The 5,690-nt window shown below is 48.3% G+C and overlaps 1 non-coding gene across 1 annotated transcript; it reads left to right on the top strand.

Annotated features, from left to right (window-relative positions):
• The first annotated feature begins 5,047 nt into the window (after nt 1–5,047).
• LOC135269163 (small nucleolar RNA U13) lies at nt 5,048–5,148 on the top strand. Its single transcript, XR_010337462.1, has one exon. It is a non-coding gene; the product is annotated as a small nucleolar RNA U13 (small nucleolar RNA).
• The last annotated feature ends 542 nt before the right edge of the window (nt 5,149–5,690 follow it).

Below are 5,690 nucleotides of genomic sequence, written 5' to 3'. Positions count from 1 at the left end.
TGTGTTATCATGATTTTTAAAATGACATTGAGCCTCTCCCTGCCAGCTTCCCTGCTTCTGTTGAGTATGGTCCCTGGCACTGGTGATTAGAAATGATACCAATCACCAAGACTCCTGACAGCTAAATACATGCTGAGTCTCAGAAGGGGATGTCCAATACTGTTCCGTGAGGTCCCAGTTGGGCAGCCACATGCCTTGTCCCTGTCCCAACCCCCACATCTGTGATGTCACAGTGGCCTCCCACCACCACCCTGTTGAAGGAGAGACTCACCTAAGGAGGAAGGCAGGGGTGGGGATATGTGCCCCCTTCTGCCTCTGGGAGAAGTGAATGCAGGCAGTTCATTCCGAGAATAATGAGAGGATAATTTGGCAGTAAGATGACAGTGTTTTAAATGCGCCATCATACCCACAATTCCATACTCAGTGATTTATCCCAAAGAAAATCTTCTATGTGTTCACAGATGTGTGAGATGGAGGCTGTTCATTAAAGCATTGTTTGTGGGGAACATTAGAAATAGCTTAAAGTTCATCTTAAGGAATTGGTAAATCAGTTATTTCATCCCTGTTGTGGAATAGCTCACAGGCATTCAGAACCCTGGAGAGTGATGTGAACTTTTATGGAAGGAAATCCATGCTGTATCGAAAGTGAGTGAGTTGCTAAAATGTAGGGTGTCATCCTATGTTTGTAAAAAGTTTAGAAATAAATGCTCTCACCGAGGAAAATGTCTAGAACGTGATACATTGACCTGACAGTGGGAGGTAGAATAATGGAAGGCTTCACTTTCTACTTTATTCATTTCTGTATTTTGTGGGGGATTTTTCACTGGAAAGGTGAAGACATGTTGTTAAATGTTGAGTGAGTTCTTTCCATGAACAGAAAGAAAAAAAATGCCTGTAATCCTAGCAGACCGAGGTGGGTGGATCGCTTGAGCCAAGGAGTTCAAGACTAGCTTGGGCAACATAGTGAAATCCTGTCTCTATAAAATTAGCTGGGTGTGGTACTATGCACCTGTAGTTCCAGCTACGCTGGTGGGAGGATCACCTGAGCCCAGGGAGGTTGAGGCTGGAGTGAGTCATCATCCAGCCACTGCATTCCAGCCTGGGCAACAGAGTAAGACCCTGTCTCAAAAAAAAAAAAAAAAAAAAAAAAAAGGGCCGGGCGCGGTGGCTCAAGCCTGTAATCCCAGCACTTTGGGAGGCCGAGGCGGGTGGATCACGAGGTCAAGAGATCGAGACCATCCTGGTCAACATGGTGAAACCCCGTCTCTACTAATACAAAAAAATTAGCTGGGCACGGTGGCGCGTGCCTGTAATCCCAGCTACTCAGGAGGCTGAGGCAGGAGAATTGCCTGAACCCAGGAGGCGGAGATTGCGGTGAGCCGAGATCGCGCCATTGCGCTCCAGCCTGGGTATCAAGAGCGAAACTCCGTCTCAAAAAAAAAAAAAAAAAAAAAAAAAAGAAGAAAAGAATAATAATACGCATTACCATTTTTCTAAGCACTTACTGTATGCCATGATTCTGTTTAATTCTGAGGCTATTTTTTTTTTCTTTAATAAGCTTTTTCTGGCTGGGTGTACTGGCTCAGGCCTGTAATCCTAGCACTTTGGAAGGCTGAGGCGGGTGGATCACTTGAGGTCAGGAGTTCAAAACCAGCCTGTGATTATAGGCATGTGCCACCATGCCCAGCTAATTTTTGCATTTTTAGTAGAGATGGGAGTTTCACCATGCTGGCCAGGCTGGTCTTGAACTCCTGACTGAGGTAAGAGGATTGGTTGAATATGGGAGGCTGACACTGCAGTGAGCCATGATTGTGCCACTGCACTCCAGGCTGGGTGACAGATATACACCCTGTCCCCACCACCAAAACAAACAAGCAAACAACAAACAACTGAACTTACCCAGATACCCTTCCAGTGATTCATTTATTTATTGAGTGCCCCTATGCTGGGCACTATTTTAAACACCATGAACAAAACAAAGATCCCTGCCCTTGTGGAGTTACATTCTAGTGCAGGAGATGAGCAAACAATAAGAATGACAGATGGATAAATGATACTGTATATTGAAAGGAAAACAGAAAAAGTAGGGCACAGTGAGAAGCATTGGGCATTGTGGAGGTGACTGGGATGAATGGCAATTTGGGGTGCGCAGGGCAGGCCTTGTTGAGAAGGTGACATTTAAGCAGATCCTCAAGGCAGTGAGGGAGTTACTCATGAGGACATCAGGGAAGACTGCTCCAGACAAGGGGAACATCACCTGCAAAGGCCCTGGGGTGGGGATGTGTCATCCTGCTGTGCCCAGGGAACCGTAAGGCCAGCGTGGCTGGAGCAGAGCAAGGTGGGGTTTGGTAGGAGATAAAGTCACAGAGGTGGGAGGGTCATCACATTATAGGTGGCTTTGTCAGCCTCCCTAAGGATTCGACTGTTACTCCAAATGCAGTGGGGACCACAAGAGTGACATTCTTTGTCTTAAGGACCCCGCTGCTCCTGTGCTGAGAAGAATGTAGGGGCAGAGGTGGAGGCAGGGAGACTGTGGCTGTCCCACAGGCAGGAGGCCGTGGAGGCTTACACCAGGGGGGTAGAAGAGGCTGGTGAGGAGTGGTCAGAATCTGGCTGTGTGTTAAAGATGGGGCCAGCAGGACTCACTAGCAGCCTGGATGAGGGGAGCGACAAGGAATGAAGAGTGAAGGCTGCGTCCGAGACTTTTGGCTCAAGCACCTAGAAGGATGGCATTGCCACCAACTCCAGTGGGTGCAGAAGGCTTGGGAGGAGGGTCCAGAACTCAGACATCTCAGTAGAGGTGTCCAGTAAGTAGGCAGCTGAATACCGAAGTGTGACACTTAGGCTGGAAGTGCTACATTTGGACATTGTCATTGTTTACAATCAGGAGATTGGCCGGTCTTTTAGTTTTTTGCTGCTGCCCTAACAAAGTAACATGATTTAGTTTTTCTGCTGCTGCTGTAACAAAGTACCATGAACTTCGTAACTTAAAGCAACAGGAGTTCATTAAGGGTTCTTTTCCCCCCTATGTCTCCCAGGTTGGAGTACAGTAGTACAATCACAGCTCATTGCAGCCTTTACTTCCCAGGCTCAAGTGATCCTCCCACCTCAGCCTCTTTGAATAGCTAGGATGGAAGCTGGCTCCATGCCAGCTACCTTTTTCTTATTTTTTTTGTAGAGATGGGTCTCCCAGTGTTGCCCACGCTGATCTCAAATTCCTAGGCTCACGCGATCCTCCCACCTCCCGAAGTGCTGGGATTACCAGCATGAGCTGCCATGCCAGTTCTATTATCTTATAGTTCTGCAGGTCAGAATTCTAAAATGGTCTTAAGGAGCTAAAATCAAGGTACCAGCAGGACGGCATTCCTTTCCAGAGTCTCTGGGGGAGAATCTGTTCTGCACGTTTTGTTTTTTCCCTGTGTTTCTAGAGGCCTCCTGCATTCCCTGGCTCATGGCCCTTTCCCCATCTTCAAAATCAGCAGCATAGCATCTTCCAGCCTCTCTCTGACTCTGGCTCTCCTGCTTCTGTGTTTCCCTTATGAGGTCCCTTGTGATGACACTGGACCCACCCAGTTAATTCAGGATGATCTCCCCATCTCAGGATCCTTCATTTAATCATTTCTGGATGGTCCCTTTTGCTATGTAAGGCAGCTTATTGACAGGTTCTAGGGATTTGTACATGAGCGTCTTTGGGGTCATTATTCTACCTACCACAAGCACCAAGGGGATGATGGAGAGGAATAGAGTACCTAGGACCAAGCATTAAGAAGTCAGGAGCTGGCCGGGTGTGGTGGTTCATGTCTGTAATCCCAGCACTTTGGGAAGCTGATGTGGGTGGATCACTTAAGGTCAGGAGTTCAAGACCAGCCTGGCCCCGCCTCTACTAAAAATACAAAAATACAGAAATTAGCTGGGTGTGGTGGTGTGTGCCTGTAGTCCCAGCTACTTGGGAGGCTGAGGCAGGAGAATCGCTTGAACCCTGGAGGCAGAAGTAGAAGTGAGCTGAAATCATGCCACTGCACTCCAGCCTGGATGACAGAGCAAGACTCCAACTCAAAAAAAAAAAAAAAAAAGTCAGGAGCTCAAGAGTTGGAGACCAGCCTGGCCAACATGGCAAGACCCCATCTCTACAGAAAATACAAAAAAAAATTAGCCAGGTGTTACAACTGTAGTCCAAGCTACTCAGGAGGCTGAATGAGCTGAGGTCGTGCCACTGCACTCCATCCTGGGTGACAGAGCAAGACCCTGTATCCAAGAAAAAAAAAAGTCAGGAACTGAAGAGGAGCAGCTAGGGAGGTAGGAGGAACCAGGAGACCTGGGTCCAGGAAGACCAGTGGATAGAGGGCACACGGGAGGGGGTAAGCAGCAGCTGTGTCAATCACATCAGAGATGGACTCAGATGTCACCCATGGACATGCAATGTGCAGTAACTGGCGACCTTCAGAAGAACGGTTTGTGTGTAGCAGTAGGGGGCAGGCAAGCCTCGTGGGAGTGGGATTTATTTATTTCATTTTATTTTATTTTTATTTTTTGAGATGAAGTCTGGCTCTTTCACCCAGGCTAGAGTGCAGTGGTGTGATCTTGGCTCACTGCAACCTCTGCCTCCTGGGTTCAAGTGATTTTCCTGCCTCAGCCTCCTGAGTAGCTGGGACTACAGGTGCCCGCCACCACACCCGGCTAATTTTTATATTTTTAGTAGAGAGAGGGTTTTATTTTTAGTAGAGACAGGCTGATCTCCATCTTCCGACCTCCGTGATCTGCCTGCCTTGGCCTCTCAAAGTGCTAGGATTACAGGCTCGAGCCACCACGCCCGGCCTGGGGGTGGGATTCAGAAGGAACACAAGGAGACAAGTTGGAGAGAGCCAGGACTGGCCGCTCTTTCCAGGACTTTCACTGCCGAATAGAACAGAAACAGGACTGTGGCTGGCCGCGTAAGTGGGCCGGGAGAAGGTTTGGTTTCGTTGCGGCTTGGTGTCCAGTGGGACAGCAGAGCAGGATTGTTTGCTGGTGGGAATGTGCAACAACAGAGAATGACAGATCATGAGGCACTTTTGTGGCTCCCAAGCACAAGAGTCAGTGTTCACGAGCGTGTGTGAGATGTGCCTTCCTCAAACCTTCTTACAAGGTTAGCATGTTACTCACCTGATGTGAAAAAAAACAAAGAGAAACACATGAGACGGAGGGGGGAGTTGATGATAGATAAATGACTTACACCACACTTCTGCAACTTACTTTTGTTCACTTAACCACATATCTCAGCAACATCTCCATGGCCAGTATTGCACCAAGGAGCTTCTGCTTGCATAAATCTACCCTCTCGATCTGGGCCATCCAATAGAAAGATAATGCAAGCCAGTCTGGTGAGGTGGGTCATGCCTGCAATCCCAGTGCTGTGGGAGGCCAGGGCAGGAGGATTGCTTGAGGCCAGGAGTTTGAGACCAGCCTGAGCAACATAGTGAGGCCCCATCTCTACCCTCCTCCGCCACGAAAAAAGCCAGGTGTGGTGTCATGCTCCTGCAGCCCCAGCTACTTGGGAGGCTGAGGTGGGAGGATCACTTGAGCCTGAGAGGTCGAGGCTGCAGTGAGTTATAATTGTACCACTACACTCCAGCCTGTGCAACAGAGTGAGACTCTATCTCAAGAAAGAGAGTAGAGAAAGAAAGAAATATAATGCAAGCCACAAATTTGGG

Source organism: Aotus nancymaae, unplaced genomic scaffold, assembly GCF_030222135.1.
Source record: "Aotus nancymaae isolate 86718 unplaced genomic scaffold, 86718_ANA_hifiasm-v0.15.2.pri h1tg000049l, whole genome shotgun sequence".
In the NCBI taxonomy this organism is placed as follows: domain Eukaryota; kingdom Metazoa; phylum Chordata; class Mammalia; order Primates; family Aotidae; genus Aotus; species Aotus nancymaae.
This window is presented reverse-complemented; position numbering and strand designations above follow the sequence as displayed.